General features: G+C 40.3%; 1 long non-coding RNA gene across 2 annotated transcripts; it reads left to right on the forward strand.

Moving 5' to 3' along the window:
• The first annotated feature begins 7209 nt into the window (after positions 1-7209).
• Positions 7210-12249, forward strand: LOC123079662 (uncharacterized). 2 transcript variants are annotated; one of them, XR_006438059.1, is made up of 8 exons: positions 7210-7936; positions 8835-8894; positions 9263-9354; positions 9439-9555; positions 9752-9817; positions 10409-10592; positions 10679-10764; positions 11729-12249. It is a non-coding gene; the product is annotated as an uncharacterized lncRNA (long non-coding RNA). The 2 variants fall into 2 exon arrangements; XR_006438060.1 differs by having other exon boundaries at positions 7210-7930.
• Positions 12250-24445: the final 12196 nt, after the last annotated feature.

Genomic DNA, 24445 nt, shown 5'->3' on the forward strand with positions numbered 1-24445 from the left:
GATACTTTAATGCTATGGTTGGGTTTTACCTTAATGATCTTTAGTAGTTGCGGATGCTTGCTAGAGTTCCAATTGTAAGTGCATATGATCCAAGTAGAGAAAGTATGTTAGCTTATGCCTCTCCCTCAAATAAAATTGCAATAATGATTACCGGTCTAGTTATCGATTGCCTAGGGACAAATAACTTCTCGTGACAAAAAGCTCTCTACTAAAATTAACTTAGTTGTGTCTTCATCTGAACAGCCCCTAGATTTTATTTACGCTCTCTTTATTTTCTTGCAAACCTATCCAACAACACCTACAAAGTACTTCTAGTTTTATACTTGTTCTAGGTAAAGTGAATGTCAAGCGTGCGTAGAGTTGTATCGGTGGTCGATAGAACTTGAGGGAATATTTGTTCTACCTTTAGCTCCTCGTTGGGTTCGACACTCCTACTTATCGAAAGAGGCTACAATTGATCCCCTATACTTGTGGGTTATCAAGACCTTTTTCTGGCGCCGTTGCCGGGGAGCAATAGCGTGGGGTGAATATTCTCGTGTGTGCTTGTTTGCTTTATCACTAAGTAATTTTTGTTTGCTGTTCTTAGTTGTTCTCTATCTTTAGTTATGGATATGGAACACGAAATACCAAAAAATTAGGTATAATTGCTGCTCATGCAGATGGGGAACCTCCTAAAACCCTCGATGCTCGTTATGTGATAGATATTTCGTACTACTTTGATAATCCCGAGAAAACCCCATTCAATTTGGTAATGGGAGTAACATTGGATCAACGTGAATACTTTAGGGATTATCGCTTGACACAAAAAGGGAAACTATTATGGGATCAAATTTATATATTGGAGTGGTATGCTCGGCAAGTATGCTTGAGTTATGATTATACTTGTTGCTCTAGGATGAAGGCTCCACACCTTCCCTTTTCATGCAAATTTAATGATAATAAAACCTTAGCTTCTTATGCTAATGGTATATATGATTACTATGATGTGGAACAAATAGAAGAATTTGTTGCTTTTATGGGTGCTTACGAAATTGAATCTATGTTTAAAGAGTTTGAAGATTTTGATGATGCTGTTTATAGACCTGAAAATTTAGCTATCCTCAAATATTGCTATGAGAATTATGAATACAATTCCGATATTAATGCACTTATTGAGAAAGTCTCCGCTGTCCAAGAAGAGACTAATATTTTGCAGGAGTCTATGGAAGAAGAAATTGATGAAACTGTGAGCTCATTGGATGAAAAAGATGATGAGGAAAGCGAAGAACAAAAGGAGGAAGAGCGGATTAGCTACCTGTGCCCACCTTCTAATGAGAGTAACTCTTCAACTCATACATTGTTTAATTTCCCTTCGTGCTTACCGAAGGATGATTGCTATGATGACTATTATGATCCCGTTGATTCTCTTGAAATATCCCTTTTTGATGATGCTTGCTATGCTTGTGGCCAAGATGCCAATATGAATTATGCTTATGGAGATGAACTTGCTATAGTTCCTTATGTTAAACATGAAATTGTTGCTATTGCACCCACGCATGATAGTCCTATTATCTTTTTGAATTCTCCCAACTACACTATATCGGAGAAGTTTGCACTTATTAAGGATTACATTGATGGGTTGCCTTTTACCGTTGCACATGATGATTTTGATGAATATAATATGCATGTGCTTGCTGCTCCTACTTGCAATTATTATGAGAGAGGAACTATATCTCCACCTCTCTATGTTTCCAATATGATAAAATTGCAAGAAACTGTTTATACTATGCATTGGCCTTTACTGTGTGTGCATGAATTGTTCTTTTATGACATGCCGATGCATAGGAATAGAGTTAGACTTCGTCATTACTTGATATATGTTGCTTTGTGCTCACTACTAAACTACAAATCATTGCTAATTAAAATTGGCTTTGATATACCTTGGGATCCGGGTGGATTCACTACTTGAGCACCTTATGCCTAGTTTAATGGCTTTAAAGAAAGCGCTACCAGGGAGACAACCCGGAAGTTTTAGAGAGTCATTTATTTCTGTTGTGTGCTTTTATAAAGTTAAAAAAATAAAAATAATGTGCCAAGGTTTGCCTTTAGGATGTTTACAATGCTTGTTGGTTTGTACGGTGCAGGACAGAAACTTTGGCTGTAGTGGTCGATTTTTAATATTTTAATGGAACGTCAAATGGTTCTGATTCTTTTTGCACTGTCTTTCTATACAAATTTTTTATTTTTCCTAATTTTTGCAGAATTATTCAAGTGTCATAAGTATGGTGAATGTTCAGATTATTACAGACTGTTCTGTTTTAGACATATTCTGTTTTTGATGCATAGTTTGCTTGTTTTGATGAAACTATCAATTTATATCAGTGGATTAAGCCATGAAAAAGTTATATTACAGTAGAAATAATGCAAAAACAAAATATGAATTGGTTTGCAACAGTACTTAGAGTAGTGATTTGCTTTATTATACTAACGGATCTTACCGAGTTTTCTGTTGAAGTTTTGTGTGGATGAAGTGTTCGATGATCGAGAAGGTCTCGATGTGAGAAGAAGGAAGAGAGGCAAGAGCTCAATCTTGGGGATTCCCAAGGCACCCCAAGTAAATATTCAAGGAGACTCAAGTGTCTAAGCTTGGGGATGCCCCGGAAGGCATCCCCTCTTTCTTCAACAAGTATCGGTATGTTTTCGGATTCGTTTCATTCATGTGATATGTGCAGATCCTGGAGCGTCTTTTGCCTTTAGTTTTCACTTTTCTTTTATGCACCATGCTGGTATGAGATAGTCCTTGGTTTATTTATAGAATGCTCTTTGCACTTCACTTATATCTTTGAGTATGGCTTTATAGAATGCTTCATGTGCTTCACTTATATCATTTGAAGTTTGGATTGCCTGTTTCTCTTCATATAGAAAACCGCCATTTGTAGAATGCTCTTTTTCTTCACTTATATTTGTTAGAGCGTGGGCATATCTTTTGTAGAAAGAATTAAACTCTCTTGCTTCACTTATGTGTATTTAGAGAGATGACAGGAATTGGTCATTCACATGGTTAGTCATAAAATCCTACATAAAACTTGTAGATCACTGAATATGATATGTTTGATTCCTTGCAATAGTTTTGCGATAGAAAGGTGGTGATATTGGAGTCATGCTAGTGGGTAGTTGTGGATTGTAGAAATACTTGTGTTGAGGTTTGTGATTCCCGTAGCATGCACGTATGGTGAACCGTTATGTAACGAAGTTGGAGCACGAGGTATTTATTGTCTGTCTTCCTTATGAGTGGCGGTCGGGGACGAGCGATGGTCTTTTCCTACCAATCTATCCCCCTAGGAGCATGCGTGTAGTACTTTGTTTCGATGACTAATAGATTTTTGCAATAAGTATGTGAGTTCTTTATGACTAATGTTGAGTCCATGGATTATACGCACTCTCACCCTTCCATCATTGCTAGCCTCTTCGGTACCGCGCATTGCCCTTTCTCACCTCGAGAGTTGGTGCAAACTTCGCCGGTGCATCCAAACCCTGTGATACGATACACTCTATCACACATAAACCTCCTGATATCTTCCTCAAAACAGCCACCATACCTACCTATCATGGCATTTCCATAGCCATTCCGAGATATATTGCCATGCAACTTCCATCATCATCATAGACATGACTTGAGCATTTATTGTCATATTGCTTTGCATGATCGTAAGATAGCTAGCATGATGTTTTCATGGCTTGTCCGTTTTTTGATGTCATTGCTACGCTAGATCATTGCACATCCCGGTACACCGCCAGAGGCATTCATATAGAGTCATATCTTTGTTCTAGTATCGAGTTGTAATATTGAGTTGTAAGTAAATAAAAGTGTGATGATAACCATTATTAGAGCATTGCCCCAGTGATGAAAGGATGATGGAGACTATGATTCCCCCACAAGTCGGGATGAGACTCCGGACGAAAAAAAGAGAAAGGCCAAAAAAAGAGAAGGCGCCAAAAAAAGAGAGAAAAAGAGAGAAGGGGCAATGTTACTATCCTTTTACCACATTTGTGCTTCAAAGTAGCACCATGTTCTTCATATAGAGAGTCTCTTGAGTTATCACTTCCATATACTAGTGGGAATTTTCATTATAGAACTTGGCTTGTATATTCCGATGATGGGCTTCCTCAAATGCCCGAGGTCTTCATGAGCAAGCAAGTTGGATGCACACCCACTTAGTTTTCAGTTTGAGATTTCATAAACTTATAGCTCTTAGTGCATCCGTTGCATGGAAATCCCTACTCCTCGCATTGACATCAATTGATGGGCATCTCCATAGCCCATTGATTAGCCGCGTTGATGTGAGACTTTCTTCCTTTTTGTCTTCTCCACACAACCTCCACCATCATATTCTATTCCACCTATAGTGCTATGTCCATGGCTCACGCTCATGTATTGCGTGAAAGTTGAAAAGGCTTGAGAACGTCAAAAGTATGAAACAATTGCTTGGCTTGTCATCGGGGTTGTGCATGATGTGAATATTTTGTGTGGTGAAGATGGAGCATAGCCAGACTATATGATTTTGTAGGGATAACTTTCTTTGGCCATGTTATTTTGAAAAGACATGATTGCTTTATTAGTAGGCTTGAAGTATTATTACTTTTATGTCAAATGATAGATTATTGCTTTGAATCATTTGTGTCGTAATATTCATGCCATGATTAGACATAAGATCTGTTGGGGAACGTAGTAATTTCAAAAAAATTCCTACGCACACGCAAGATCATGGTGATGCATAGCAACGAGAGGGGAGAGTGTTGTCCACGTACCCTCGTAGACCGACAGCGGAAGCGTTATCACAACACGGTTGATGTAGTCGTACGTCTTCACGATCCGACCGATCAAGTACCGAACGTACGGCACCTCCGAGTTCTACACACGTTCAACTCGATGACGTCCCTCGAACTCCGATCCAGCTGAGTGTTGAGGGAGAGTTTCGTCAGCACGACGGCGTGGTGACGATGATGATGTTGCACCGACGTAGGGCTTCGCCTAAGCTCCGCAACGGTATTATCGAGGTGTAATATGGTGGAGGGGGGCACCGCACACGGCTAAGAGATCTCAAGGATCAATTGTTGTGTCTCTGGGGTGCCCCCTGCCCCCGTATATAAAGGAGCAAGGGAGGAGGAGGCCGGCCCTAGGAGGGGGCGCACCAAGTGTGGAGTCCTACTAGGACTCCCTAGTCTCTACTCCTAATGTCTCAGTTGGTAGTCTCCGTTCCAGGTTTATTTTCGTCCCACCTCACTCGGTTTATTTTGGTACATTTTTTGGTACCTCCTCCCACCTCACGCTGACCCGCTATGAACCGAAAAAACCACGTACCGAGTCCTCCACCAGGCCCGGCGCTCCTCGTTTCGTAACCACCGATCGCGCCCGAGACAAGCGACGAAGAAAAAATCTACGAAAATTAACCAGCGATAAAAAAAACCTGCAAAAAAAACCCCGAGAACGAATCGCACGAGCGAGGCCTCCTGCCCTCGAGCGACTAGTCGCACGCACGACTCGCACACCAGATCCCTTCGCCGCCGCCCTCCATCCCTTCGCCACCGCAGATCCATCCCGCCGCCGCCGCCGCTCCATCCCTCTCTTCCCTCCAAGCTTGTCACCGGCGACGAAGCGTACGGCGCCCTGCGGTCGTGATCGATCGCCTCCAGGAACCTACCACGCGCGCCGAGGCAAGGGCCTCGTGGACTCCGTCCGTCGCCGCTTGGCCGACGACCCCGCCGCTTGGCCGAGGACCTCGTGATGGATCGATTATTTCTCATCTTGGCGCATGCAGTACGGCAGCACGCCGCGCACAGTTTCCTTGGATTCTATTCCATCTCTTCGCGTCCGCTTCCTCTAATTGTGAGTGTTGGCTGTAATGCGTTTTACGGATTCCCATCTACTGTACTTCCTATGTAGTGCATATCCCGTTCCTCCTTTTACAGGCTTCTCAAATCATTCGTTCGTTCGTGCTGGTCATCCTCCTACATCTGTCTGTCTCGCTCTCCGATTGATTAATCGTGTTCACTGGGATTTAAAAAGAGGAACATGGATTTTTGTTGGTGACTTGTAAGCAGCAACAAGATCTTGCAATTTCTAATTTTCTAGCCATTCACGTGAGTACAGATCAGGTACCTTGTTCCCTGCCTTGCTTTGCATTTTTTATTTAATCAGTAGTGTTCATAATTTCATCTGTCATATGTGTTGTTTGCTACTTCCATGCGTTGCTCCAGTAATTAGCAAGACTGCTCCTAATTTGACAGTTTTTAGAATAGATACAACTGCTTCGAATTACGAGGAATTAGCTTTAGTTAATGTTAAAAAAACCAGAATTAGCTTTAGTTAATGTTTAAAAAAACAAGTGAAAATTTTAGGATGATAACAATTTGAGTGGGCATGAAAGTGTACCTTGTTTACCTAATATTCGAAATATAAGTGTCGATGACAAGATCACAAGAGCGAGCAACTTTTACCTTTACTGTTTATGATCTTGTTTTTTCGATAGGTCACATGTTTGCAACATAGGTTATAGTGTACGGAGTATCTTTTGGCAAGAAAATGGTAATATGAATGCTCATATTTTATGTGGCATTAGGGCCCCTTTGTGTTACCTAGCCCCGGGCCCCTGAAATCTCAGGACCGGCCCTGCACTACGTTATCCTCCCCGCTGCACCATTTCTCTTTCGGTTGGGAGAGTAGTTCTTGACATTGCCACATGTTTGATCAGGCGAGTACCTCGGGGCAGAGCCCGCGCTGCCGTACCTGAGCCCCTACATGCGCGGCGAGAACCTGCTCGTCGGCACCAACTTCGCGTCCACTGGCGTCGGCATCCTCAACGACACAGGCGTGCAATTCGTAAGCTCCACGCGCACGCACACACACATGCTCGAATCATGTATACGTATCTACAATAATGCAATGGAGATGACAATAATGCTGTATGTGTGCGTGTGCAGGTGAACATCATCAGGATCGCCCAGCAGCTGCAGAACTTCCAGGACTACCAGCAGAGGCTAGCGGCGTACGTCGGCGAGGACGCGGCGAGGGAGCGCGTGAGCCAGTCGCTGGTGCTCATCACGCTTGGCGGCAACGACTTCGTCAACAACTACTACCTGGTGCCCTTCTCCGCCAGGTCCCAGCAGTTCGAGATCCACGACCACGTCCACTTCATCATCTCCGAGTACAAGAAAGTCCTCGCGGTAATAATAATTAACCTCTTCTCTTACTTACCACTAATCAATTCCCAAACATGCAATATTTCTGCTCCAAAACATAATTGCATTTGTAAAACATGATTAGCATTCAAGGTGAAAAATTGCCAGGACGTTTTTTGTCTTCTATTTTGTCAGTATGGTGCACAAGAGTGGTAGACCTAAAATTCCCAAAATTAGACAGGGAAATGAAATGTTTGCTGCATGCCGGCTAGAACAGTAGTGGAAAGAGATGAGTCTGTAGACTGCCTGCCCGCCCGCCTGCCTGATATGATGGTGAGAGAGATGGGTGGTAGCACCGTTGAAGTCATTTTTGTAGTGGAGTCATATTTGGGTGGTATGTTCAGCAAGCAATAAACTGACACGCGGCCTGTAGTGTTCTGCACGCCGAAATCAGAAGCACACACTGTTTCTGGTAAGAGTTGGCCCATGAAGCGAGAAACGATTTTATTCATGGTTGATAGCCACTTTGAGTAACTGTCTGAGACATCTTCACTGCGGAGGCCTAACCCTAATGAGCTATTGCAATATATTATGCAGTACCCTAATTGTTCATTACTAAATTCTAACTGCTTGAATTCTGATTTTCATATACATCTTAATATTTCAGTGGAGTTTCCTACATTGCAGGGTGATATGGATGAAGGAAAAGAGGCCAGCAGTGCTGGGCTAAACAATTCAGGGAGGTATTGGATTGGCCTCTGTAGAAACTATGGTAAAGGTAACTTGAGAGTGCACTTTAGGTCTTTATTACATTTCTAAAATGGTTGCTTATAAGTTTTAGCTATCCTATTGAGTAAATCTCAATCTCTCATGGTTGGGATAAACTTTCTCATAATGCATTCATCTATATATGTCAGAGAGCTAAATTTCTCATAGTGTCGGAGAAAGAAGGTTTGAATATTATTTTCTTCACATGTGATCTTATTTTCATTGACGCAATACTAACTAATCTATCCAACCCATTTGTTCAAAATAGACAAAGGTGAATACTCGGGTAACAATTTGTTGAGCAAACCATTCCAATAATCCTATTTGTTTCAGGCATAGCTAGAGTGTATTACAACAGAAGAGTTTCTTGTGCTGATACTTGAAAATCTGCACTCACCTAAATAATGAGCTCCTGCACCTGTTTATCCACCACATGTATCCTGATTATCAAAACAAAGATACTCGGATGCTTGACAATATTGTTACAGAGTCTAGAAATCTTGTTACTGTGATTGTCCACCACAGGCAACCATTCTTTGACTTTGATTGTTACTGAGTCTATATGGTTATAAAAAATAATATCGTGTGAGAAATCTTGCTAGCTGAACGAGGTTCCTGGAAATAGATTACATGCCGAAGCCTAGAAGTAAGCAATTAAAGTGCATATGTACTTGTAGACAGAACACGTTCTTGATATCTTTGATTTTAAATTGTAAAGGTATTGTCATTTCTAGGACCACGTACTCATCTGCTATGCATTACTTGGCTTCGTGCTCTGTTGGTGCTTTTCTTGATTACGAAAAGGGTAGAACAGAGTGTTGGCATTCACTGCTTTATAGCATATTTTTTAATACGATTTTGGATATTTTGTTTCCGTACTGTACCTTAGTTTGGGACTTATTTTGCAGGCACCTAATCTTGGGCCCCTAGAAGAAGGAAACTCAACATGCATGGTTCTCATTAGTACTGTAAGTATTTTCTTGTTAAATATATTTGGGTGGTGCCCAAAATGCAGAGGTGAAAAGCAAGAAACATAAAACTACCTCTGAAGAAAAGTTCACCACGCCTCCCAGAATGTCACCCTGCTTAGTTGAACGGAAGTTTAATGATATTTAGTTTAAGTGGAAAATTGATCAAATCAGATCATCTAACCTTTGTAAACTAGGCAACTGAATCATCTCATCTCGACAAAGTTCAGTACATGGTGAAGATATTAGAGTTTGACTAATTCTCTTGAAAAATGAATCACCTCTCACCTCTCAACTTGCGTCGCGGGGCTAACAAAATATAGGTACATGGTGAAGCCAAGTGACACTCTTATTTTTCTTTCATACAGGACCGTTGCGGTGCGTAGAAGAAAGGTGCTACTTTCACTTAGTTCTCTCAGTTCTAAGTTGGGACTGCAAAAATTTGAGGATTTCCCCACATGTGAGTTGCCTTGATTAGTTTTGGCTTAGTTAGTGAAATGAACTAGAAGTAACTTCTGAATTTGTTTGACTTTGGACTTGCTAGAGACCTGAAGTTTCTGCTTCTAGCATTTCTCTTTTGTAAGCAGCATGGCAAACCCGGTTTCAAAGTAAAGACCTGAGGAAGAATGTGGATTTATCACTGTGATTTCAAGTCCTTCAGGTGATTGATCACTGTGGTAATTCATTCTTTTGTCAAAATTTGATTACAATTGGGGTTGGAGGGAAGCAACAAAATTCCTATCCTGTAATAGACATTTTTGGTGTGTGACTTGATAGTTGTTCACGTCGATACAAAATTTCATTCATGTGGTTTTTTAAGGCATTTGAATTTAACATTGTTTTTATGTTTGTCTAAGAGCTGGAGCTGTTAAGACTTGAGACAGATATATACAGGTAACAGGGGCCTACAAGATCCAATTCATGTTAGTTACCTATAACTCTGTACCTAAATGCATCTTTCATAATGTTATTTCTGTAATTTATAGAAGTAAACAAATTCCTTATAGGTTTGACAGTTCGTCAAAATAAACAGGTAGTATTGATGGGTAAACGTGGGTACTGATTTAGTATGAACAAGTCTGCATGTTTTAGAACTTCTGTATTTTCTGAGTTTTCTTTCCTTCATGCATTTTCCGAGCTTATGTATTTTTTGAGTTTTAGCAAGCTGAAAATATGGCGCTTATTCAGAAATGTTGGCATATCAATATCATGTGCTTGCATATGTAGTATCGAGAGAAAAATGATGTGCAATGATGAATCCTGACAATCTACACACACATCACTGTATTTTGTTCACTTGCTTGCTATTTCTGGACTATTATTGATGGAGCAGCAGAAGAGGCTTTTAGTGTTATAATATATGTTCGACTTATAAATTCAATAGCTGAACAAAACTTTCAAAAAGATTACTTTGACTGACTAAAGTATGGACATATATACCGCGTGTTATCGTTTCTTCTTCTTCTTCACTTAACTACATGTGAAGCTGAAGCTGAGTCAATGTGCTTTTCCAGAAGAAACTGAGGCACATCAATCAAACGCCAACCCACCTGCTATTGGCACTAAATGAGGAAGGAAAAAAACATTGTCCCTGAAGGCTCGAGACACACAAACAGGAAACTGAGTTTGGGAAAGGTGGTTGTCTCCTTGACGCACACCATGGTGCCCTTGTCTACTCTCTGTCTTCTTCCTTGCCAGGTATTTTATTTCAAGATTTCGTAAGTGGTCCGCACTGACAAATGAAATACGCAGAAAAAGATACTTATGTTGTTTTGTTCTTGCAGACACCTTATTTACTGGTAGTAGGTTCTCTCATAGCATTTTTCGGTGGAGTTGTACTGGCATCTTTGACTGAAGTTTCTTTCAACTGGTTAGTTATAATCTTCCCATTTCTGAAATTTCAAAGTCAATGATTGGGGAATGCATCACACTATCCATTAGTTCTGTCAAGCTCACATTATTGGCAATTGAGTTAAGTCTTATATTTATATGCGTGTAACACTCAAAACTTTCTAAAATGAGAAGTGATATGTTAATTTTTGAAGAGACTGTGATTATGTTACAAGCATATACATCACTGGCAATGCGAAAAAAACTAATAATACATTTTCCCGTTATTTTAGCTAAAATAATGGAGCACATTTTATTTTATTTTATTTGCAATCTGAAGCCTTGGTTGTACTTCAGTCTGTGGCAATTGGTTTATTTCTTGTGGTCAATTTTGGAGCAGATGATGGGTTGTTGGTTGTAGTGATTTGATATTTTAATGTCTATTCATATCAATGATTATGCTTGGCCCCATGAGGAACACATGAGGAAGAAACGATTGTGAGATAGGGAGGGGAATAGAAAGATGACGAGGAGATGCATTTATCTACCACATCACAAGCATGAAATATCATCACATGTCAATTGTCTACGACTCCCATATCATATAAATAGAAATCCAATATTTTTGTTTCTTGTGAAGTTGGTTCACTTTATTCCCTTCCTGTTAGAGTTGATGCTTGAGATCTAGGGCCCAAACAATTTGTGACCATAGACTGCTCAGAGTTGTCCTATTTGATCTTCAAGTGCAACCCTTCCATTGTTCTATTGCATCTCTGAGCCATATTAGCATATATTTCTAATCAACAATGAACTACCGGATTTACTTCATGTCAGTTGTTACTATCTCTTAGAAATTCTTTCTGCATTCATCATATAAGCAATTAAATTCACTATCAGCAAAGTTCACTGCAAGTTTGCTGCACAATTTTTATTTGATAGATATACGTGAGATTATTATTTTTCTTTACGTTTGTTGAATATATGAATAATTCATTTGAGAACAGGGAGAAAACATGACAAGAAAGGGGAAGAACTAACCTACATGGAGCTTGGTCAAGGTCGTCGCTCATGTTTGATGGCATTGTTTCTGGTTCCACCGATGTTGTCGATGCCTGTTACCTATGGCCCCTTTGCTGCTTTCCTCGGTCGGGCGTGGTCCATCAGCCATTGCATGCAGACAATAGAATTTAGGCCAGCAAGTCGCTTATCTACGCTACAGATCGACCCATAGACAGGGAAAGGAAGCGATGGTTGGTGGGGAGAGGAGCCGGGGGACGTGTTGTGATGGGACAAGAGGCGCAGTGGCAGGGAGAGAAGGTGAAGACTACGCCATGTGAGTTGCAGATGTTGTGCCTTATGCGGCGGGGATAAGGGATGTGTGATGTGCTTGTGTGGTGAGAGGCGAGGAGTGGCTTTTCCTTTTTGCGGGAGGCTGTTCATTTTTGTCTATTCTATTTTTATATTCAAGATACATACAATTATTTATCATCATTATAATCGAGATAATAAATATTTATTTATTCCATTAATGTGTTGAGTTATTTTGTTTTTGATTTTAATATGCTCTCATGGAATGGTAAAAAATTGGTCCATCCAATTTACAAGTTGAGTACTCTATGTTTGCACGTTCTTACATTTTCATGTGAAATCTTCATGCTAACTGCATGAAGTACTCATGTAAGATGGTTACAAGTCAACGAAGATTTTTTTACTATAATTGCTCAAGTACTGTGCGAAGGAAGCTGAAGACAATATTCCTGATATTTTAGGAGATGTAAGTGAAGTGGAATAATGAAAATACATTGCATCAAGTACATTTTTCGATTGTTACTGTAAATTTTTCCTATACATGTGAAATTGGAAGTGCATAGCTTATGTATGCAATCAGAAAAAAAATTAAAAGGCCCGTGGCAACGCACGGGCATTGTACTAGTCCTAGTAGGATTCCACCTCCCATATGGAATAGGAAAAGAGGAAGGGAAAAAGAGAAGGAAGGAAGGGGGCGCCCCCCTTCCCTAGTCCAATTCGGACCAGACCAAGGAGAGGGCTGCGGCCACCCTTGAGGCCCTTTTTCTTCTTTCCCGTATGGCCCAATAAGGCCCAATACGTATTCCCGTAACTCTCCGGTACTCCGAAAAATAACCGAATCACTCGGAACCTTTCTGAAGTCTGAATATAGTCATCCAATATATCGATCTTTACGTCTTGGCCATTTTGAGACTCCTCGTCATGTCCCCGATCTCATCTGGGACTCCGAACTCCTTCGGTACATCAAAACTCAATAAAATTGTCATCGTAACGTTAAGCGTGCGGACCCTACGGGTTCGAGAACTATGTAGACATGACCGAGACACGTCTCCGGTCAATAACCAATAACGGGACCTGGATGCCCATATTGGCTCCCACATATTCTACGAAGATCTTTATCGGTCAGACCGCATAACAACATACGTTGTTCCCTTTGTCACCGGTATGTTACTTGCCCGAGATTTGATCGTCGGTATCTCGATACCTAGTTCAATCTCGTTACCGGCAAGTCTCTTTACTCGTTCCGTAACACATCATCCCGCAACTAACTCATTAGTCACAATGCTTGCAAGGCTTATAGTGATGTGCATTACCGAGTGGGCCCAGAGATACCTCTCCGACAATTGGAGTGACAAATCCTAATCTCGAAATACGCCAACCCAACAAGTACCTTTGGAGACACCTGTAGAGCACCTTTATAATCACCCAGTTACGTTGTGACATTTGGTAGCACACAAAGTGTTCCTCCGGTAAACGGGAGTTGCATAATCTCATAGTCATAGGAACACGTATAAGTCATGAAGAAAGCAATAGCAACATACTAAACGATCGAGTGCTAAGCTAACGGAATGGGTCAAGTCAATCACGTCATTCTCCTAATGAGGTGATCTCGTTAATCAAATGACAACTTATGTCTATGGCTAGGAAACATAACCATCTTTGATTAACGAGCTAGTCAAGTAGAGGCATACTAGTGACACTCTGTTTGTCTATATATTCACACATGTATTATGTTTCCGGTTAATACAATTCTAGCATGAATAATAAACATTTATCATGATATAAGGAAATATATAATACTTTATTATTGCCTCTAGGGCATATTTCCTTCAGTCTCCCACTTGCACTAGAGTCAATAATCTAGTTCACATTGCCATGTGGTTTAACATCAATAATCACAATGTGATTAACACCCATAGTTCACATCTCTATGTGACCAACACTCAAAGGGTTTACTAGAGTCAATAATCTAGTTCACATCGCTATGTGATTAACACCCACAGAGTACTAAGGTGTGATCATGTTTTGCTTGTGAGATAATTTTAGTCAACGGGTCTGTCACATTTAGATCCGTAAGTATTTTGCAAATTTCTATGTCTACAATGCTCTGCACGGAGCTACTTTAGCTAATTGCTCCCACTTTCAATATGTATCTAAACCGAGACTTAGAGTCATCTAGATTAGTGTCAAAACTTGCATCGACGTAACCCTTTACGACGAACCTTTTGTCACTTCCATAATCGAGAAACGTATCCTTATTCCACTAAGGATTATTTTGACCGTTGTCCAGTGATCTACTCCTAGATTACTATTGTACTCCCTTGCCAAAATCAGTGTAGGGTATACAATAGATCTGGTACACAGCATGGCATACTTTATAGAACCTATGGCCAAGGCATAGGGAATGACTTTCATTCTCTTTCTATCTTCTGTCGTGGTCGGGCTTTGAGTCTTACTCAATTTCACACCTTGTAACACAGGCAAGAACTCTTTCTTTGACTGTTCTATTTTGAACTACTTCAAAATCTTGTTAAGGTATGTACTCATTGAAAAAACTTATCAAGCGTCTTGATCTATCTCTATAGGTCTTGATGCTCAATATGTAAGCAGCTTCACCGAGGTCTTTCTTTGAAAAAACTCCTTTCAAACACTCCTTTATGCTTTGCAGAATAATTCTACATTATTTCCGATCAACAATATGTCATTCACATATACCTATCAGAAATGCTGTAGTGCTCCCACTCACTTTCTTGTAAATACAGGCTTCACCGCAAGTCTGTATAACACTATATCCTTTGATCAACTTATCAAAGTGTATATTCCAACTCCGAGATACTTGCACCAGTCCATAGATGGATCGCTGGAGCTTGCATATTTTGTTAGCACCTTTAGGATTGACAAAACCTTCTGGTTGCATCATATACAACTCTTCTTTAATAAATCCATTAAGGAATGCAGTTTTGTTTATCCATTTGCCAGATTTCATAAAATGCGGCAATTGCTAACATGAGTCAGACAGACTTAAGCATAGATACGGGTGAGAAACTCTCATCGTAGTCAACACCTTAAACTTGTCGAAAACCTTTTGCGAAAATTCTAGCTTTGTAGATAGTAACACTACTATCAGCGTCCGTCTTCCTCTTGAAGATCCATTTAATCTCAATGGCTCGCCGATCATTGGGCAAGTCAATCAAAGTCCATACTTTGTTCTCATACATGGATCTCATCTCAGATTTCATGGCCTCAAGCCATTTTGCGGAATCTTGGCTCACCATCGCTTCTTCATAGTTCGTAGGTTCGTCATGGTCTAGTAACATAACATCCAGAACAGGATTACCGTACCACTCTGGTGCGGATCTTACTCTGGTTTACCTACGAGGTTTGGTAGTAACTTGATCTAAAGTTACATGATCATCATCATTATCTTCCTCACTAATTGGTGTAGGAGTCACAGGAACAGATTTCTGTGATGAACTACTTTCCAATAAGGGAGCAGGTACAGTTACCTCATCAAGTTCTACTTTCCTCCCACTCACTTCTTTCGAGAGAAAATCCTTCTCTAGAAAGGATCCATACTAAGCAACGAATGTCTTGCCTTCGGATCTGTGATAGAAGGTGTACCCAACTGTCTGCAACCCACGGCCGAAGAGCTGGCAATCGCTGAGAGAGTTCGAGCAACCGTCCGTTCATGCGCGGCATACCTTGCCACGACGGAGCCCGCCAGAGCCCATATCACGGCCGCCCACGCCCAGCTCGTGGTGGCCTATACCAAAGATATGGCGGACGCGGATGGCGAGATGCTTGCCGGGTATGGTGCAATTGACGCCATGGAGCCGCTTCCCCAGGAGACCGTCGAGCGCGAGCTGGACATGGAGGCGGCGGCGGAGATCGACGAGCAGCAGTCGTAGTACTACTCTTTGTTTTGTTTAATTAAGAGCGCCGGTATTTATTTGTTAGAGTAATGTTTAGGTCAGCTAGCTCTGTTTAATTGCTGAACTTGCTCGATTAAGAAGTTAGTCTCCTTTGTGTACCCAAATTGTGCAATGACGTGGATGACCACTATAACCAGGGAAATTCAAACCAAAAATTTTGACGTTCAAACTCAACACACACGGGTTAAGCTATCTAAATCGTTTGTGATGTTCACATATCGTACACAGTTCGGAATAAGGGACCGTGTCTGATGACACTGTGTGCGCCAGTTTTTTGGCTGAAGCGATTCAAAATTTTCGGCTTCCACGGAAATATCTACCTCCCCGCCCCCTCCCTCTTACCAAAAGCCACATTTCCCCTCTTTCCGCCTTCCTTTCCAAGTTGAGACCTTCACTCCTTGCTTGCAGCGCCGCCGCCTCCTCGCCGGCAACCCTCCTTCATGCTCCTCGGCCTCGCCTATCCAGGCAGGTAATCCACACCCGACCCCCATCCTCCTCCTCCTTCCACATCCCACATGCCCCAACCGCCGGCGCGAGCGCGGCACCTTCCACCCAAATCGCCGACCCCTCCACCAAATAAGCACCGGCCTAAGCCATGGTGCATGCAGTATAGACATGACCTCAAGGAGCATTTGGCAGCGGAGAAGCAAATCGCAGCCGCACGCGCGGATGAGGTCGCGATGGCTGCCATTCGTGCCGATCCACATATCTTGAAGGAGCACTTTGCCATTTGCTAGCTACACCGGTTAAGCATGCTCGGTTTACCCGTCGCATGTGCTGCTCCTGCCTTTCCTTCACAAATTCTAGTGAATTGTGCTATCTAATTTTACCATGCAATCTGTTGCTCTAGTGTATATGTTCTATATGTCGTGCAGTGTGGTGCTCACTTATTAACTGTTTTGTTAATTAGTTGTCGTCTTCAGTTAACTGTTCTGTTCAATTCTGCAAATGTGATGTTCAATTCTTCAGGCTGCAATTTTGTATTGTCTTCCATGTGAGAAATAAATCGAATTTATCTTTACAAAATTCTGGGTGCATTCTGTTATTGTATACCATGTAAGGAATAAATTGAATTTGGCTGTAGTCAATACATGAGAAACAAATACAATTGCTACAATTGGCTGTAGTTAACTGTTTGGTTAACTGTCTGATCTTCAATTAGGAGTATGTTATATTGTGCAATGTGGTGCTCAGTTAATGTTTGGTTCATTTGTTGTGGTGTTTAGTTAACTGCTTGGTTCAATTCTGCAATGCGATGTCCAATTGTTATGGGTAGAATTTTGTATTGTTGTGCATGTGAGGAATAAATCGAATTTGGCTGCACTTAATACATGAGAAACATATACAGGTGCTATATTTCCTAGTTCTTAATCATGCTTGGTTTGGATAAATGGGTTTTCCGTGTGGCTTGAATTAATCTGATGAATCTGCAATGTGATTATTTTTCATCAACATATTTTACTGATAGCATGCGAACCCTTACTTAACCTGATGACTAACTACCTTATATGTGTTGCAGGGAAACAATGGGAAGCACTGAGGTTTACAATCGAGGTTAGCACGTGCATGGTCCGTTGTCTAATAGCACATTATTGTGCAATTGCAGGAACCATTCTAATATTTAGGTTTTTAACAATTTGGTCTTGCACATGTAGGACCTGCTGTCAGAGGTTTTGACCCACTGTTCGACCCTTTTGCATATGGGGAAATGAGGTGTCCATGAATATCAGTCAAGTCAAGAAACTCAGAAAGATTGTTAGGATAAAGAAATTAGCGACAAAAAACAACAAGATCTTTGTCTGCACAATGAAGAAGACATCAGTTCACTACAGGATGGTACTAACTATTATACCTTGCCTTTTTTATTCCTTTGCCCCATTTCCAATATAGAGAAGATATTTATGCACATCCTTGTTTTCAGGCCTTTCCAAAGCAGTTCACTGATGATTACCTCTCAAACCACCTGTATGGTCAGGAGGCGAGGAAGGTATTAATACAACACCCACGGTTCAATATTGAAGTGTTCCTGAAGAGGACGAAGGATGGACGGTCAATCATCCACAGGCACTGGCCTAAAGTTACAAAGACCTTCAACATCAATGAAGGATCAATATTCGCCTTCTGCTTCAGCAGTTTTCTAGATGAGATACATCTGTCTATGTACCGTCTATGATGCTAATTTCGAAAGGTTATAGATTTTGCATGTGAAACTTGGTCCTGGTGTAGTTGTGTAATGGGGTAGCTGACTGCTGAAGCTATATGTGTTGTACTCTGATGTATTTCAATTATGAAAATAAAATATATTGTGTGCTTAATATGAACTATCAATTAGATTAATAAATGGATTATGAATAATCGGATAATTAGCCTGCTAGTGGCGAATTAGCCTGCTAATTGGGTCTTGCTATTGCAAACGGTTGTTGAAAAAATACCATGGGTGATGACCTCAGGCAACGCACACAGTTTCTAGGAATAAACCGTGTTGGATCAATGAACAATCGCACACGACTTTCTCTTGAAAATTGTTTGCGTTAGTCCACCTTGCGCAAACGTTTACCACATGAAAACTGTGTGTGATGGACATCCTTTGCCACACAATTTCTTCCATGGACCGTGTGTGATATATTCAATAACGCAAGTGATTTAACGGGAAAAATTGTGTGTGATGTACCTGTGAACGGAAACGTTTTCCTTGGAGCGAATGTGTGGGATGTGCATACGAATGGAAACGTTTAGCGGGGACTGACTATGTGGGATGTACTTGCGACCGGAAACAATTTTGCTGTATAATTGTATTTTTTTAGCTCTACTGTACATATTTCCATATTTGAGCGCTCGCCGGTCGCACACGGCCTCATTTTGTCAAACGTGTGTGCCAGGAGGGCATATCCCCGACGGTTTCTGGGGCGTGTGGGAAGGACCCCCTATCACCCACACTCATTTGGCGACGATTCCAAATGTCGTCGCCGAAAGGGGTTAAAAACCGTTTCTTTAGGAGCTCGTTGTACTAGTGATAGATTCATCAAAATTAGCAAACAACACAAGAAAAACTGAATCTGTCAAAAATAGAACGGTCTGTAGCAATCTGAAAACTTCGAATACTTCTGTAACTCCAAAAATTCTAAAAACCTAGGACAACCTAGGCAATTTGTGTATCAATCTTGTGTAAGAAATTCAGATCAAAAGCACACTTCTGTGAATTATGAAAATTATTTTACTGGGCGCAAAAGTTTCTGTTTTTCAGCAAGATCAAATCAACTATCACCGTAAGCCATCCCAAAGGTCTTACTTGGCACAAACACTAATCGAAACACCAAAAAACATCTAACCAGAGGCTAGATGAAAAATTTATTCAAAAAAATAGAAGCAAAAAGCAAGAACAAAAGTAAAATTGGTTACCTCCCAACAAGTGCTATTGTTTAACGCCCCTAGCTAGGCATTGATAATTTCAATGATGCTCACATAAAAGAGAAGAACTGAAGCACAAAGAGAGCATCATAAAACATGTGACAAACACGTCTAAGTCTAACATATTTCCTATGCATAGGCATTTTATAAGCAAACAAATTATCAAGGCAAGCAAAAACTAGCATATGCAAGGAAGAAGAAAGAGACAATAGCAATCTCAACATGAAGAGAGGTAATTTAGTAACATGCAAATTTCTACAACCATATTTTCCTCTCTCATAATAATTACAAGTAGGATCATAAGAAAATTCAACAATATAGTTATCACATAACATACTCTCAAGACGATCCGCATGCATGCGAAGTTGACACTCTTCCAAAATAGTGGGATTAACATTAACTAAAGTCATGACTTCTCCGAACCCACTTTTATCAAAAATTTCATAAGATTGAACATTCTCCAAATATGTGGGATCTAAAGTTGACACTCTTCCAAACCCACTTTCAATATTATTGCAAACATTATTATCAATCTTATATTCATCATGGGGCTTAAATAAATTTTCAAGATCATAAGAAGAATCACCCCAATCATGATCATTGCAACAGGTAGTAGACATAGCAAAATTAGCATCCCCAAGCTTAGGGTTTTGCATATCATTAACACAATTGACATTAATAGAATTTATAATAACATCATTGCAATCATGCTTTTCATTCAAGGAGCTATCGTGAATCACTTTATAATTTTCTTTTTTCAACACTTCATCACAATTTTCAGATTCACGAATTTCAAGCAAAACCTCATAAAGATAATCTAGTGCACTCAACTCACTAGCAATTGGTTCATCATAATTGGATCTCTTAAAAAGATTAGCAAGTGGATGAGGATCCATAAACTTTTTGTTTCAGAATTTCAATAAATACACAATTATGCCCAGCAAGCAAACAAACAAACCAAGTAAGACATAAAGGGCAAACGAAAAGAAGGCAAATAAAAAGGCAAATCTTTTTGAAAATCATTTTAGAACTGGGGGAGAGGAAAACGAGAGGCAAATGGCGAATAATGTAATGCAAGAGATGAGAGTTTTATTATGGGTACTTGGTAGGCTTGACATAGATCTCCCCGGCAACGGCGCCAGAAATTGGCAAGTTGACGGGAGACTAGTCTTGACTTGGCGTAAATCTCCCCAGCAACGGCGCCAGAAATTCTTCTTGCTACTTCTTGAGCTTGCGTTGGTTTTTCCCTTGAAGAGGAAAGGGTGATGCAGCACGGTAGAGATAAGTATTTCCCTCAGTTAAGAACCAAGGTATCAATCCAGTAGGAGAAATGCGCAAGTCCCCAATAGATGCACCTACACAAACAATCAAACACTTGCACCCAACGCGATAAAGGGGTTGTCAATCCCTTCACGGTCACTTGCAAAGGTGAGATCTGATAGAGATAGATAAAACTAAACAAAAGATAAAATATTTATGGGTTTTGTGGTTTATAGATCTGAAAATAAAAGATTGCAAAATAGTAGATCGGAAACTAATATGATGGAAAATAGACTCGGGGGCCATAGGTTTCACTAGAGGCTTCTCTCATGAAGGCAAATAATACGGTGGGTGAACAAATTACTGTGGAGCAATTGATAGAAAAGCGCAAAGTTATGACGATATCCAAGGCAATGATTATGAAATATAGGCATCATGTCCGTGTTGAGTAGACCGACTCCTGCCTGCATCTACTACTATTACTCCACACATCGACTACTATCCAGCATGCATCTAGAGTATTAACTTCATAAAGAACGGAGTAACGCCTTAAGTAAGATGACATGATGTAGAGGAATAAACTCAAGCAATATGATGAATACCCCATCTTTTTATCCTTGATGGCAACAATTCAATACGTGTCTCGCTACCCCTACTTTGTCACTGGCTGAAATCATGCAAGATTGAACCCAAAGCTAACACCTCTCTCATTGCAAGAAAGACCAATCTAGTTGGCCAAACCAAATGATAATTCGAAGAGAAATACGAAGATATCAAATCATGCATATAAGAATTCAGAGAAGATTCAAATAATATTCATAGATAAGCTGATCATAAATCCACAATTCAACGGATCTCGACAAACACACCACAAAAGAAGATTACATCGGATAGATCTCCAAGAACATTGAGGAGAACATGGTATTGAGAATCAAAGAGAGAGAAGAAGCCATCTAGCTACTAGCTATGGACCTGTAGGTCTGAGGTAAACTACTCACGCTTCCTCGGAAGGGCAATAGAGTTGATGTAGATGCCCACCGTGATCGAATCCCTCTCTGGCAGGATGCCGGAAAAGGGCCCCAAGATGGGATCTCACAGGAACAGGAGGTTGCGGCGGTGGAAAAGTATTTTCGTGGATGCTTCTGAGGGTTTTGGGATATATGTGAATATATAGGAGGAAGATCTAGGTCAGAGAGTCACCGAGGGGCCCACAAGGTAGGGGGCGCGCACTCCACCCTTGCCGCCGCCTCGTGGCTCTTGTGACTTACACTCCAAGTCCCCTGGGTGTCTTCTGGTCCAAGAAAAATCATCGTGAAGTTTTATTCCGTTTGGACTCCGTTTAGTATTCCTTTTCTGCGAAGCTCAAAAACAAGGAAAAAACAAAAACTGGCACTGGGCTCTAGGTCAGTAGGTTAGTCCCAAAAATAATATAAAATAGCATATATTAATGCATATAAAACATCCAAAACGGATAATATAATAGCATGGAACACTCAAGAATTATAGATACATTGGAGACGTATCATAATGCCCTTAAGATCATCAAGAGTATATCCAATAGCAGCTCGGTGTTTCTTCAGAATTTTCAATAATCTTTCTTCTTCATGTTCTGAAAGGTTAGCACTAATAATAACAGGATATATCTTTTTCTCATCAAGATAAGCATATTTCAAAGTGTATGGCAATTGTTTTAGTTCAAACACATGATCACCTTTAGGCAGAGGAGGTCCTCCTAAAGTTTCAATAGGCAAATTATGTTTAAGCAGAGGTCGTTGTTCAAAGAAGATTTTATCTATTTCATTTCTTTCATGCATATGCATATCGTTTTCATGGTCAAGCAAATATTGTTCTAGCGGATCAGTAGGAGGCACGACAATAGAAGCAAGACCAATTATTTCATCCTTATTAGGTAATTCTTTCTTATGAGGTTACCTATTAAACTTGGAAAAATTAAATTCACGAGACTCATCACCAAAGCGAACGCTGACAGTTTGTTTAAGACAATCTATAGTAGCATTGACAGTGTTCAAGAAAGGCCTACCAAAGATAATGGGACAAAAGTCATCTTGTGGGGAACCAGGAACTAGAAAATCAGTAGGGTATTTTATTTTCCCACACAAGACTTCAACATCTCTAACAATCCCAAGTGGTGTGATGGTGTCTCTATTGGCAAGTTTAATAGCAACATCTATGTCTTCTATTTCAGCGGGTGCTATATCATTCATAATTTCTTGGTATAAGGTAAAAGGAATAGCACTCACGCTAGCACCTAAGTCACATAAGCCATGATAACAATGATCTCCTATTTTGACCGAGACAACATACATGCCAACAACAGGTCTATGCTTATCTTTTTCATCTGGTTTAGCAATTCTAGCAGCTTCATCACAGAAGCAAATAACACGTCCATCTATATTTTGTGCCAAGAGATCTTTAATCATAGCAACACTAGGTTCTACTTTAATTTGTTCAGCAGGTTTAGGTGCTCTAATATTACTTTTATTGACCACGGTTGAGACCTTAGCATGTTCCTTTATCCTAATATAGGGAAAGGTGGTTTTTCAATATAAGCAGTAGGAATAACTCGGTCAACATTGTAAATGTCTTTAGCTATAACCGGTTCTTTAATTTCTTCTTTAATAGGTGGATGATATTTAAACCACTTCTCCTTGGGGAGATCAACATGAGTAGCAAATGATTCATAGAAAGATGCTACTGTCTCAGAGTCAAGTCCATATTTAGTGCTAAACTTGTGAAAAGCATTGGTATTCACAAAAGATTTAACACAATCAAACTTAAGCTTAATACCTGACTCTTTACCTTCGTTGAGTTCCCAATCTTCAGAGCTGCATTTAATTCTTTCTAAAAGATCCCACCTGAATTCAATAGTCTTCTTCATAAAAGAACCAGTACAAGAAGTATCGAGCATGGATTGATCATCACGAGAAAGCCGAGCATAAAAATTCTGCATAATAATTTCTCTTGATAGCTCATGATTGGGGCATGAATATAACATTGACTTAAGCCTCCCCCAAGCTAGAGAGATACTTTCTCCTTCACGAGGCTAAAAATTATATATGTAATTCTGATCACGATGAACTAGATGCATAGGATATTTTTTTTGGTGGAATTCCAATTTCAATCGATTCCAGTTCCAAGATCCAATATCATCTTAGCTTCATGTCCGGGAAAAAGGGAAAACCTTCTTCTTAGCTTCATCTCCGGGTAAACCTACAAGCTTAAATAATCCACAAATTTCATCTACATATATCAAGTGCATATCAGGATGTTCAGTTCCATCTCCTGCATAAGTATTAGCTAGCAGTTGTTCTATCATACCCGAAGGAATTTCATAACCAATATTTTTAGTAGGTGCAGTAGGTTGAGGGGAAATTAATTGTGGTTCCAGTCGAGGTGAAGATACCCCGAACAAACCCCTCAAAGGATTGTTCTCCATAGTAGAAATGACGATAAATTTCAGCACGTAGTAATAATTTTTCCTTACCAATTTCCACTTACCAAGAGCGCTTCACTCCCGGCAACGGTGCCAGAAAATAGCCTTGATGACCCACAAGTATAGGGGATCAATCATATTCCTTTCGATAAGTAAGAGTGTCGAACCCAACGAGGAGCAGAAGGAAATGACAAGTGGTTTTCAGCAAGGTATTCTCTGCAAGCACTGAAATTGTCGGTAACAGATAGTTTGATAGCAAGATAATTTGTAACGAGCAAGTAACGGTGACGGTAAATAAAGTGCAGCAAGGTAGCCCAATCCTTTTGTGGCAAAGGACAAGCCAGAATGGTCTCTTATGA

This window comes from Triticum aestivum, chromosome 3D, assembly GCF_018294505.1.
Source record: "Triticum aestivum cultivar Chinese Spring chromosome 3D, IWGSC CS RefSeq v2.1, whole genome shotgun sequence".
Taxonomy (NCBI): Eukaryota; Viridiplantae; Streptophyta; class Magnoliopsida; order Poales; family Poaceae; genus Triticum; species Triticum aestivum.